We start from the raw sequence: 14,660 nt of genomic DNA on the forward strand, positions 1-14,660 counted from the left end.
CTTTCAACACCCAGACCAAACACACCTAGGATCTAGCATCATCCATTTGATTTGTGTGTGTGTGTTTGTGTTTAAATTTTAATTTTAATATTTTTGTAATTTTATCTTTTTATTTCAATTTCGTGAACTCATTAATTCCTTTTCTCCCTTCAAAATGACAAAACGAAAGGATTCACCCAAAAAGAAAGAGCACGAAGAAATGACAACCAGGGATTTAACCAACACAGGTACAAGTAAGATGTATGAACCAGAATTTAGAATCACAATAAGAAGAATCCTAGCTGCAGTCAAAAATGGATTAGAATCCCTTTCTGCAGAGATACAAGAAGTAAAAAAAAATAGCCAGGATGAAATTAAAAATGCTACAACTGAGCTGCAATCACGGATGGATGCAGCTGTGGCACGGATGGATGAGGCAGAACAGAGAATCATCGATACACAGCACAAACTTATGGAGAATAATGAAGCAGAAAAAAGAGGGAGATTAAGCAAAAGAGCACGATTTAAGAATTCGAGAAATCAGTGACTCATTAAAAAGGAACAACATGAGAATCATAGGGCTCCCAGAAGTGTAAAAGAAAAATAGGGGTAGAAGGGTTATGTGAGCAAATCATAGCGTAAAACTTTCCTAACTAGAGCAAAGACACAGACATCTAAATCCAGGAAGCACAGGGGGCCCCCATTAGTTTGAACAAAAACCAACCATCAACAAGGCACATCACAGTCACATTGACAAAGTACCCCGGAAAGGAGAGAATAATAAAACCAACAGGGAAACAAATTCCCTAAATTACAAGGGAAGACTGATCAGGTTTGCAGCAGACCTATCCACAGAAACTTGGCAGGACAGAAATGAGTGGCGGGATATATTCAGTGTGCTAAATCAGAAAAATATGCAGCCAAGAATTCTGTATCTATCAAGGCTGTCATTCAAAATAGAAGGAGAGATAAAAAGATTTCCATACAAAAAAAAATTAAATGAGTTTGTGACCACTAAACCAGCCCTGAAAGAAATTTTAAGGGTGACTCTCTGAGGGGAGAAAAGATGAAAATATATCTATATAAATAAATACATACCAAAAGCAACCGAGATTAGAAAGATCAAAGAATACCACCAGAAACTCCAACTCTACAAGCATCATAATGACAATAAATTCATATCTTTCAGTACTCACTCTAAACATCAATGAACTCAATGCCCCAATCAAAATACATAGGGTAACAGAATGGAGAAGTAAACAAGATCCACCTATATGCTTTTCACAAGAAACTCACTTTAGACCTAAAGACACCTCCAGATTGAAAATAAGGGGATGGAGAACCATCTATCATGCTAATGGTCAAAAAATAAAAGCTGGAGTAGCCATACTTATATCAGACAATCTAGATTTTAAAATAAAGACTGTATCAAGAGATGCAGAAGGGCATTATATCATTCATAATCAAAGGGTCTATCCACCAAGAAGTCCTAACAATTGTAAATATTTATGTGCCAAATGTGAGAGCACTCAAATATATAAATCAATTAATCACAAATATAAAGAAACTCATCGCTAAGAATGCCATTACAGTAGGAGACTTCAACACCCCACTCACAGCAATGGACAGATCTAATGAAAAAATCAACAAGAAAACAATGGCTTTGAATGACACAGTGGGCCAGATAGATTTAACAGATATATTCAGAACATTTCATCCTAAAGCAACAGAATATGCATTCTTCTCCAGTTCACATGGAACATTCTCCAGAGAAGACCATATACTGGGACACAAATCAGCCCTAAGAAAGTCAAAAAGATCGACATCATACCATGTATATTTTTAGACCACAATGCTATGAAACTCAAAATCAACCACAAGACAAAATTTGGAAAGGTAACAAATAATTAGAGACTGAAAACATCCTACTAAAGAATGAATGGACTAACCAAGCAGTTAAAGAGGAAATTGAAAAGTATACGGAAGTCAATGAAAATGATAACACCACAACGCAAACCTCTAGGATGCAGCAAAGGCGGTCATAAGAGGAAAGTATAGAGCAATGCAAGCCTTCCTTAAGAAGGAAGAAAGTTCTCAGACACACAACCTAACCGTACGCCTTAAGGAGCTGGAAAAAGAACAGCAAATAAAACCCAAAACCAGAAGAAGACAGGAAATAATAAAAATTAAAGCAGAAATTAATGCTATCGAAACCAAAACAAACAAACAAACAAACAAACAAACAAAAACAAACAAACAATAAAACCCAAAACCACAGTAGAACAGATCAATGACACTAAAAGCTGGTTCTTTGAAAGAATGAACAAAACTGATAAACCACTATCCCGTTTGATCAAAAAGAGAAAGGAAAGGACTGAAATAAATAAAATCAAGGATGACAAAGGGGACATCACAACCAACACAACAGAAATAAAAACAAGAAAAAGAGAATATTATGAGCAATTATATGCCAATACAATTGGCATTCTGGAAGAAATGGACAAATTCCTAGAAACATATACACTACCAAAACTGAAACAGGAAGAAATAGAAAATTTGAACAGACCCATAACCAGTAAGGAAATCGAATTAGTAATCAAAAATCGGCTAAAAGACAACAGTCTAGGACCAGATGGCTTTCCATGGGAATTCTACCAAACATTTAAGGAAGAGGTAACACCTATTCTCTTGAAACTGTTCCAAAAAATTGAAATGGAAAGTAAACTTCCAAACTCTTTCTATGAATCCAGCATTACCTTGATTCCAAAAGCAGACAGAGACCACACTAAAAAGGAGAACTACAGACCAATTTCACGATGAACATGGATACGAAAAATCCTCAACAAGATATTATCCAACCAGAAAAAATAATACATTAAAAAAATTATTCACCACAACCTAGTGGGATTTATACCTGGGATGCAAAGCTGGCTCAATATCTGCAAAACAACTAATATAATTCATCACATCGATAAAAGAGAGGACAGGAACCATATGATCCTGTCAATAGATGCAGAGAATTCACTTGACAAAATACAACATCCTTTCTTGATAAAAACCATCAAGAAAGTAGGGATACCTTGAACATACCTCAAGATCATAAAAGCCATATATGAATGACCCAATGGTAATATCATCCTCAATGGGAAAAACTGAGAGCTTTCCCCCTAAGGTCAGGAACAAGACAGGGATGTCCACGCTCGCCATTGTTATTCAACATAGTATTGAAAGTCTTAGCCTCTGTAATCAGACAACCCAAAGATAAAAGGCATCCAAATCTTCCAGGAAGGGGTCAAACTTTCACTCTTCACAGATGACATGATACTCTATATGGAAAGCCCAAAAGACTCCACCATAAAACTGCTAGAATTGATTCATGAATTCAGCAAAGTGGCAGGATATAAAATCAATGCAGAGAAATCGGTTGCATTCCTATACACCAACAATGAAGCGACAGAAAGAGAAATCAAGGAATCAATCCAATTTATAGTAGCACCAAAACGCATAAAACACTAGGAATAAATCTAACCAAGAGACGAAAACTCTATACACTGAAAACTATAGAAAGCTTATGAAAGAAATTGAAGAAGACAAAATATGGAAAATATTCCATGCTCCTGGATAGGAAGAACAAATATTGCTAAAATGCCGATAGTACCCAAAGAAATCTACATATTCAATGCAATACCGATCAAAGTGACACCAGTATTCCTCACAGAGCTAGACAAATAATCCTAAAATTTGTATGGAACAGAGAAGACCCCGAATAGCCAAAGCGATCTTGAAAACAAAACCAAAGCAGGAGGAATCACAATCCCAGACTTCAAGTTATACTAAAAGTTGTAATCATCAAGACAGTATGGTACTGGCACAATAACAGACACTCAGGGGCATCTGAGTGGATCAGTCAGTTATGTGTTCAACTTTGACTCAGGTCACGATCTGGCAGTTCGTGAGTTAGAATCCCACATCAGGCTGTGTGCTGACATCTCAGAGCCTTGAGCCTGTTTGGAATTCTGTGTCTCCCTCTCTCTCAGAACCTCCCCCACTCATGCTCTGTCTCTGTCTCTGAAAATAATAAATAAATGCCAAAAAAATTAAAAACAAAAACAAGAACAGACACTCATATCAATGGAACAGAATACAAAACCCAGAAATGGATTCACAAACGTATGGCCAATGAAACTTTGACAAAGCAGGAAAGACTATCCAAAGGAATAAAGACAGTGTCTTCAGCAAGTGGTGCTGGGAAAACTGGACAGCGACATGCAGAAGATGAACCTGGACCACTTTCTTACACCATTCACAAAAATAAACAAAATGGGCGAAAGACCTCAATGTAAGTCAGGAAGCCGTCAAAATCCTCGAGGAGAAAGCAGGCAACAACATCTTTGATCTTGGCCGCACCAGCTTCCTACTCAACACGTTCCCGGAGGCAAGGGAAACAAAAGCAAAAATGAACTACTGGGACCTCATCAAAATAAAAATCTTCTGCATAGTAAAGGCAACAATCAGCAAAACTAAAAGGTAACTGACAGAATGTGAGAAGATATTTGCAAATGACATCTCAGATAAAGGGTTAGTAACCAAAATCTATGAATTTATCAAATTCAACACCCAAAATACAAATAATCCAGTGAAGAAACGGGCAAAAGACATGAATAGACAATTCTCCAAAAAAGACATCCAGATGGCCAACCGACACAGGAAAAAATGCTCTACATCACTCATCATCACAGAAATGCACACAAAACCCTAATGAGATATCACCTGACACCTGTCAGAATGGCTAACATTAACAACTCAGGCAACAACAGATGTTGGCAAGGATGCAGAGAGAGGATCTCTTTTGCATTCTTGGGGACAATGCAAGCTGGTGCAGCCACTCTCAAACCTGTATGGAGATTCCTCAAAAAACTAAAAATAGAACTACCCTACGACGCAGAAATGGCACTACTAAGCATTTATCCACGGGACACATGTGTTCTGTTTCAAAGGGACACATGCACGCCCATGTTTATAGCATCAGTATCAACCATAGCGAAAGTATGGAAAGAGCCAAATGTCCACTGATGGATGAATGGATAAAGAAGATGTGGTATATATACACAATGGCAATCAAAAAGAGTGAAATATTGCCATTTGCAACTACGTGGATGGAACTGGAGGGTATGATGCTAAGTGAAATTAGTCAGAGAAAGACAAACTCATATGACTTCACTCATATGAGGACTTTAAGAGACAAAACAGATGAACATAAGGGAAGGGAAACAAAAATAATATAAAAACATGGAGGGGACAGAGCATAAGAGACACATAAATATGGAGAACAAACAGAAGGTTACTGGAGGGGTTGTGCGAGGGGGAATGGGCTAAACCGATAAGTGGCACTAAGGAATCTACTCCTGAAATCATTGTTGCTCTATACACTAATTTGGATGTAAATTTTAAAAAATAAAAATAAATAAATAAATAAATAAATAATATTTTAAAAAAGAAAACAATGGGTATCTTGATATTGAGGTAAAAATTTCTTAAAGATTATGCCAAAACGCCATTAATAAAGGTAAAACTCCGTAACTGAAAAAAAAAAAGACTTCTTCATATTGTCACACCACCATCCACACAAACTAATGTAGAAGTGTCTCCCTAACCCTGTCATTCACTTTTAAAGAATCAAATCTAAGTCTGGACTTGGATATATATGTGAGAGCACATGCAAATAGGGCCCTGTCTGTGCTGATAATACCAGCCCAGCCCGACCTTGCAGCTGGGAGAGGAGCCCAAGCCCCAGGAGTCCCAGGTGTTCCCATTCTGTGATCAGGACAGACACAGACACCTCACCATGGAGTCTGTGCTTGGCTGGGTGTTCCTTATTGCTATTTTAAAAGGTAATTCATGGTGAATGAGAGACACTGAGTATGTGAGTGGATATGAGTGAGAACCAGTGGATGTGTGACAGTTTCCTGACCAAGATGTCTTGTGTCTTCAGGTGTCCAGTGTGACGTGCAGCTGGTGGAGTCTGGGGGAGACCTGGTGAAGCCTGAGGGGTCCCTGAGACTCACCTGTGTAGCCTCTGGATTCACCTTCAGTAGCTATGGAATGAGCTGGGTCCGCCAGGCTCTAGGTATGGGGCTGCAGTGGGTCGCATGTATTACTTATGGAGGTAGCACATACTACGCAGACTCTGTGAAGAGCCGATTCACAATCTCCAGACATAACGCCAAGAACATGCTGTATCTGCAGATGAACAACCTGAGGGTCGAGGACATGGCCACATATAACTGTGCAAGAGACACAGAGAGGGGACCCTACTGGGAGCCCAGACACAAATCTCCCTGCAGGAGGGGATCAGCACCGACAGGGGCTGCACACTATGCACAATTCTGATTTGTGTTCCCAGGAGCAGATGCACATGGAGGCTACAGGCAGGCTTCCTTTCAGCATCTTGGGCTTCTTCTCCACACAGCAGTTTCCCCACGGATCCTCCCTGGATATATGATTCTGTGTTTACCTATTAATTATCTGAATTAGCAACTGTGTTGTCATAGGGAAACTAGTTTAACATGCACAAAGACACAGTTGTTTGCATTGCTTACTCCGGTCCCTCAACATGAGTGAATTACAGATTTCCTGAGGCACAACAGCTGAACCGTTACAGGATTCCCAGATGCACTCCCTGTGCAGCCAGGACCACAGGATCCCACAGCTCCTCATTATCCTCACCCAGCCCTTGTCACAGTCAAACAACGTGACACATCTTTCATAGCACTTTGCTACTCAGGAGTTTAAATGAGCTACAGCTCAATTTAATTCCTCTAAACTAGAGATAAACCATCTCCATGTATTAGTCAAGATTCTCCTGAGGAACAGAACCCAAAGCACATTGGTTTCCATGACTAAATATGTTGAGAAGTCCCATGATCTACTATCACAAGCTGAAGACCCAGGAAAACCAGTGATGTAATTCTAGTCTGATTCTGAACTACTGTCTAGTCTCAGAACGTGGAGAGCTGATGATGTAACTTTCAGAAAAAGGGCCGGAGGAAACCAATATTCCAGTTCAAGCAAGCACATGGGAAGTAAAAATGAGGGAATTCTTCCTCCCTCTGTATCGGATTCTACTCAGAACTATAATGAAATGGGTGGTGCCCAGGCAGACAGAAACCATGGATGGAAATCCCAATCTCTTCTGGAACACATCACAGACATCCACAGAAACAGTTGTGAATCTGGGCACCCATGGCACAGTCAAGATAACCCATAAAGTTAATCATGACAAGTCAACCGCCTATAAACATTAAGCTCAAAGTCTGAAGATTAAAAGTCAATGCCATCATTGGGGTGGAGCCTGGTGGGCATAGCAGTGTTCCTGTGGGGGAAGGCAGAGGCCCATAAGAGGAACTGTGGTCTGAGTATGCCCTGGGTCGCATGGGGAGAAACAATTCCCTTCTTGGAGTGCATTTTGTAGATGGGGCATTGCCTCTCATAGGACAGGAGAGCTGACAGGCAGCATTAAAATTCCCTGATCATTAGCATAGGAGCCTCTTCTGAGAGCAGCTAACTGGACGCTGTCTTCTTGTTGTTCTTCACCATGAACTCCAAGCCCTTAGTGTTCATGCAACTGCTCTTCTGGGGTAAAACAGCTCCAGGCACAGCACAGTGAGACCCTATCCCAGAAGATCAGTGGGGTCCCTGTCACATTTAGTTCATATGATTTGGTGTATTAAAACCCAGCTACAGCTCCTGAGATAAAACGTAAGAGCCCTGTGCCACCAGATGGGACAATGGCTTGGATGCAGACAGGGTGAAAGAAACTCTGACGGAAGCCTGGGACCCATTGTTTGAGGGCTTCCTGAACAGGGGATGCTGGGAACTCCAATTCCAGGACTAGAGAGGGAGCTGATGCCAATATTTCCTCCCACCAATCAGCATGGACAGATTTCACTCAGCAGCACAGCATCGCTAGTGGAAGCTGAGCCACTAACACCAAGCTCCACCTACTCCAGCCCCCATCAAGTGCTTGCTTCCTAGGAAAGAGTGCCTGGCACCAGACCACCGCTGTGCCCCTCCCTACAAGGCCACCTAATACCCCCCACATACCAGGTCACCTAATCATATAGTGAGGCATAGCATCACCTCTAGGGGAGATAAGAATTACCCTCTTTTAACAAACAGACCAAACTCACCTACTTAAAACTCACAACACTGGGGACAAGTCCAATACTCCCCACTGAAGGCAAGGAGAAACTCTGCAGAGGACTGTCCTGAGACACAGAGCAGCCAAAACACGACAGCACAGTGCCACGGAACATAAAACAAATGCTTCACGAAGTGTCAGGCCCTGGACAGTATGTGAACACTCCTCAATAAAGATACTACCCTAGAAGCAGAAAAGATAACAGGATTTTCTAAAACATTTAAGAAGGCAGAGACATAGACAACAAAATGATGGAGGAATTAATCCTAAAAGAAAAAATGATAAACGGTCATTGTGAGGGATGTAATTAAAACACACATAACTAATATGCCTCAAACAGAAATTCTAAAAAAACTCTCATAATGAAACAGGATTTTTTAAAAGTATCATAAAGATACTAGCTTTCCTTGAGGAAAGTATACGAGACATGAGGGATACCCTTTCTGCAAATAGAAAAGATCTAAAACCTAGTCAGGATGAAATTTTAAATTCTGTAACCGAGATGTGAAACTGATTGGATATAATGGCCTCAAGGCTGAAAGAAGCAGATGAATGAGGAAGGGACATAGAAGATAAAATTATGGGGGAAATGAAGCTGGAAAGAAGAGGAAAATTAAAATATTACATCACAAATGTACACTTAGAGAAATCAGCAACTCCATAAACTGTAATAACATTCTTTTGAAAGGAGTCCCAAAAGAAGAAGCAAAAGGGGGATACGTTTTAGCTGAGTGAATTATAGTGAAAATTTCTACAAGCTTGGGAAGGAAATAGACGTCCACATCTAGGACGCAGAGAGAACACCCATTAAAATAAAAAAATTAAAAAAAAAAGCAGGACAACACTGAGACATATCATAGGAAGAATGACAAAATATTCAGATAAAGAAAAAAGCTAAAAGCAGAAACACAAAAGAAGTTGCTAACTAACAAGGGAAGATTTAAAAAAAAAACTATGGCAGATGTCTCTACAGAAACCTTCATGCAAGTAGGGAGTGGCATCATATCCTCAACATGCTCAACTGAAAATTATGCAGCCACGAATACTTTCTCCAGTAAGGCAGTCATTCAGATACAAGGAATGATAGAATTTCCCAGACAAACAAAAACCAAAGGAGTTCATGGACTCTAAATCAGCCCTGTAAGAAATTAAACGGGACCATTTGAGTGGGAAAGGAAGACTAAAAGTAACAAAGACTAGAAATAAACAGAGAAAATCTCCAGAAACAATGACTTTGGAGGTACCACTATGGCACTAAGTTTATATCTATCAATAATTACTGTGAATGTAAATGGGCAAAATGCTCCAATCAAATGACATAGTATATCAGAATGGATAAAAATAAATACAAGAACCTTATATACACTGCACACAATTGGCTCATTTTCAACCTAAAACACCTGTAGATTGAAAGTGAGGGGAGGGAGAACAATTTATCACGCTAATGGACGTCAAAAGAAAGTCGTAGTACCATAGTCACATCACACTAACTAGTTTTCAAACCAAAGTTTGTTACAAGAGATCAGGAAGGCAGTATATCATCATAAAGGGGGTCTATTCAACAAGAAGATCTAAAGCTTTAAATATTTATACCCCCAAAATGTAAGCACTGAAATATATAACTCAATTAATAAGAAACATAAAGAAACTCATTGATAATAGACAATAGTAATAATAGAGAACGTTAAGATTCCACTTACAACAATGGAAAGACAATCTGAGCTGAAAATCAATGGCTTTGAAAGACACATGGACTGAATGGACTTAACATATATTCAGAATATTCCATCCTAAAGCACCAGAATACACATTCTTTTTGAGTGTGTATGGAACATTCTCCAGAACAGATCACATACTATGTCACAAATCAGCCCTCTACAATTACAAAAATAATGAGATCATTCCATGCATATTTTCAAACCACAACAGTATGAAACTTGAAGTCGACCACAAGAAAAATTTGGGCAACACCACCAATACATTAGGTTAATGAAGATTGTAGTAAAAGCTGAATGAGATTTTCAGGAAATTGCATAAGCAATAAAAAATACATGGAAGCAAATCAAAATGAAAACATGCCAGTTCCAAACCATCTGGATGCAGCAAACTTGATGGAAGGGTGAAATGTGTAGCAGTAGAGGCCAAACTCAAGGAAGAAGAAAAGTTCAAACACACAACCACTTTACAACTAAAGGAGCTAGAAAAAGACCAGTCGATGAACCCTAAAGCCAGCAGGAACAGGTAAACAAAAAACATTAGAGCAGAAATAAATGATATAGAAACAAAGAAAACAGTAGAACAGATGAATGAAACTATAAGTTGGTTTTTGTAAGAATAAATAAAAATGATAAACCCAAGAGCAGACTTACCAAAAACAAAGGAGAAAGGACAAAAGTAAATACAATCAGAATTTGAGAGGAGACATCGCAACTGACGCGACAGAAATACAATTATGAGAAAATAGTTTGGAAATTTATATGCCAACAAATGGGGCAATCTGGAAGAAATGGATAAATTCCCAGAAATGTAAACTACCTAAACTGAAAAAGGAAGAAAAAGAAAACGTGAACAGACTGATAATGAGCAAAGAAATTGAACCAGTAATCAAAAATCTACTGACACACAAAAGTCCAGGGCCAGATAGGTTCACAGTTTAATTCTACCAGATATTTAAGAAGAGTGTAAAATATTCTACTTAAGTAGAATAGAATATTCCCGTCTTCACAAACTGTTCCAAATAATATAAATGGACATAAAACTTCTAAATTCATTCTATAAGATCAGTATGACCATGGCTCCAAACCAGATTAAACCCCAGTAAAAATGAGGCTTACAGGCCACTAGCCCTAATGATATGGATGCAACAATTGTCAAGAAAATACTTGCAATTAAATCCAACAATTAAAAAGAACCTTTAACACCACCAGGTGGGATTTATTCTTTGGATGTAAGGGTGGTTCAATAGTCACAAATAAATCAATGTAATACATACCATCAATAAGAGAAAGGATACAAATGCTATCCCCCTATCAATAGATGCAAAAAAAATTTTTTTGACAAAGTACAGCATCGTTTCTTGATAAAACCCTCAACAGGAGATAGAGCAAACACACCTCAACATCATAAAGTCCATACATGAAAACCCCACAGCTAATATCCTCAGTGGGGAAAAGAAAAACTTCCTCTACTGTCAGGAACATAAGAGGGATGTCCACTCCCATCATTCTACTTAACACAGCACTGGAAGTCTTATCCTCAAAAACAGACAACAAAAAATAAATAAATAAAGGCATTCAAGTTGGAAAGGAAGAAGTCAAAATTTCCGACTTCACAGATGACATGACACTCTATATAGAAAATTCAAGACTCCACCAAAATATTGCAAGAACTCATACACAAATTCGGCAAAGTCACAAGATACAATATCAACATACTGAAATCTAGTGCATTTATACACAGCAATAATGAAGAAACAGAAAGATAAATCAAAAAGAATCCATCCCGTTTACAATTGCACCAAAAATAATAGGATACCTAAAGAGTTGAAATATCTATACTCTGAAAACTATAAAAACGGTGAAAGAAACTGAGGATGACACAAAGAGATGGAAACACCTTCAATGTTCATGGATTTAAGGAGCAAGTAGTGTTGAAATGTCTATGCTACACAAAGAAACGGGAGACTTCATGATTGCAGATTTCATGCTATATTACAAAGCTGTACTTATCAAAACAGTAAGCTACAAGCACAAAAGAGACACATAGATCAAGAAAACAGAATAGTAAACCCACATATGGACTCACAAAGGTATGGTCACCTCATCTTGGATGAAGTAGGAAAGACTATGCAATGGGAAAAAAAAAAAAAAGACAGTCTTGTCAACAAAGGGTGTTGGGAAAGCTGGACCAGAACATGCAGAAGAATGAAACTGAACCACTTTCTTACTCCATACACAAAAATAAATCCAAATGGGTGAAAGACCTAAATGTGAGACAGGAGACCATCAAAATCCTAGAGGAGAACACAGGCAGCAACCTCTTTGACATCGGACATAGCAACATCTTACTAGACGTGTCTTGAGAGGCAAGGGAAACAACAGCAAACTTGAACTACTGGGACCTCATCAAAATAAACATCTTCTGGACAGCTAAAGAAACAATCAACTATTCTATAAGGCATTCTACAGAATTTAAAAAGGTATTTGCAAACAACATATTTGATAAAGGCTTACTATCCCAAATCTATAAAAAACTCCTTAAACTCAACACCCAATATACAAAGAATCCAGTGAAGAAATGGGCAGAAGACATGAGGAGATACTTTTCCAAACAAAGCATTCAGATGGCTAACCGACACACGAACATATGCTCAACATCACTCATCATCACGGAATTACAAATCAAAACTACAATGAGAGACGACCGCACACCTGTCAGAATGGCTACAATTAACATCTCAGGAAACAACAGGTATTGATGAGGATGAGGAGAGAAGGGAACCCTTTTATACTCTTGGTGGGAATGCAAAGTGTCTGGACCATTCCAGAAAACAGTTTAAAACCTAAAAATGAAACTACCTTCCACTCCAGCAATTGCTCTACTAGGAATTCACCCAAAGGATACAAAAATTCTGATTTTTGAATGAGGAGGCACATTCACTCTAATGTTTACAGCAGCATTAACCATGACAGACAGAGACCAAAAGTCCACCAAGTGATGAATATGCTATATGTATAGAATGGCATATTACTTAGTCATAAAAAAGAATGAAATCTTGCCATTAGCAAAGATGTTGATGCAGCTAGAGGGTATCATCCTAAGTGAAGTAAGTCAGTAAAAGAAAGACAAATACCATATGATTTCCTCATATGGGGAATTTAAGAAACACAACAGATGATCCTAGGGGAAGGGGAAAAAGAGCAAGAAATCATAAAAACTCTAAGGTTAGAGACAAAACTGAGGGTTGCTGGAGGGCAGGTGTGTGGGGGATGGGATAATGGGTGATGGGGATTCAGTAGGCCACGTGTTGTGATGAGTACTGGGTGTTAATGTAAGAGATGAACAAATAAATTCTACTATTTAAATTAATATTACACAATATGTTAACGAAAAAAAATTTAAACAGAAACTTAAAAAAATTAAAAAGTGGAAAAAAGGAAGGGAGAAACATTGTCACAAAGTGTAATAAACATGGAATCTAAGGTAGTGAGTCTAACGTCTTGCATTTACTCATTTTATCCCTGCTAATTGACATTAATTAACATACTCATGAATTTTCACAGAAGTGCCATGTGGGCTGGAATCCAAACCACAGATGCCCTTCCCAACTCCACTGTGCCCAAACATCATGGGCAGCTTGTCCAGACACCTGCACAAGAACCAAGATTGGGCCTCAGCAGGGACCCACATCTGCAGAACTGGAAAGTGTGGAGAGTTGACACTTCCTGAGAAACTCTGGATTTCCTTCCCTGACTTGCTGTCTCAGCTCTCTTGGCTTCCTTTCCTGTATGTTTTGAAAAGAACCATGTCCCCTATTAGTGGGGCATGAAAGTGAGGGGTTATATGCTCTATAAACATTCAATATGACAGATCACATAAAAGGGGACAAAAAATAAAAATAAAAAAGCCCATATGGTGCAGCCTGTCTTGTGGCTCCTATCACTAAATGTGGCAGAGTACAAATAAACCTAAGTATTTGTTTGGTAAAAAGCTGCACAGCACGTTGGAAAAGAATTAAGAGATAAAAAACCTGGAAGAATTCCACAAATGCAGATATGAACTCCACTTGGAAGGAAGAAGAAAAATTATAGTCCCAAACATGCAAGAGTAAAACAAGTTTAGGAAATGATAAAAGAGTTTCAATGTGTTCTATTCATGAAGTGTCTGAAAGTGACAATAAGAAAAATGGATTTTCAGTGTTTCACATAGAATTGCGAAGGAAAAGTCTGTGTCAAGAACTCGGTTGTGTGCACAGAGCTCAATGGCTCCTGAGACATATAGAAAGCCCACCACCTGGAAAGGTAAATGTGTTTTTTGACCCCCGGAGCACATCTATCAAATCTGATGAGCAGTCTGGCCAAAGAGACACAGCATAGCAACTCTTGTGAAATTTGAACTTCGATTTCAGCATGAGAACAGAATTTCCATATATTATGAAAAAACCATGCCATGAAAATGAGTTGCTACAGTGTGTAAATTTAAAAACAAACAACAAAACACTAAGTCACCAGAGACCAATTAGGGAACAAGCCAACATTGAGAGAAACCAGAAAAAAACAAGATTTTTAGTTACATTGTAAGTCAAGAAATCAGTGGGGTGGCTGGGTGGTTCAGTTGGTTAAGTCTCTGACTTTAGCTCAGGTCTTGATGCCATGGTTTATGGATTTGAGCTCCATTGTCAAGCTCTATGCTGACAGCTCAGAACCTAGAGCCTGTTTCAGATTCTGTGTCTTGCTCTCTCTCTGTTTTCCCCGCTCATGTT

Source organism: Panthera uncia, unplaced genomic scaffold (genome assembly GCF_023721935.1).
Source record: "Panthera uncia isolate 11264 unplaced genomic scaffold, Puncia_PCG_1.0 HiC_scaffold_1270, whole genome shotgun sequence".
NCBI classification, from domain to species: domain Eukaryota; kingdom Metazoa; phylum Chordata; class Mammalia; order Carnivora; family Felidae; genus Panthera; species Panthera uncia.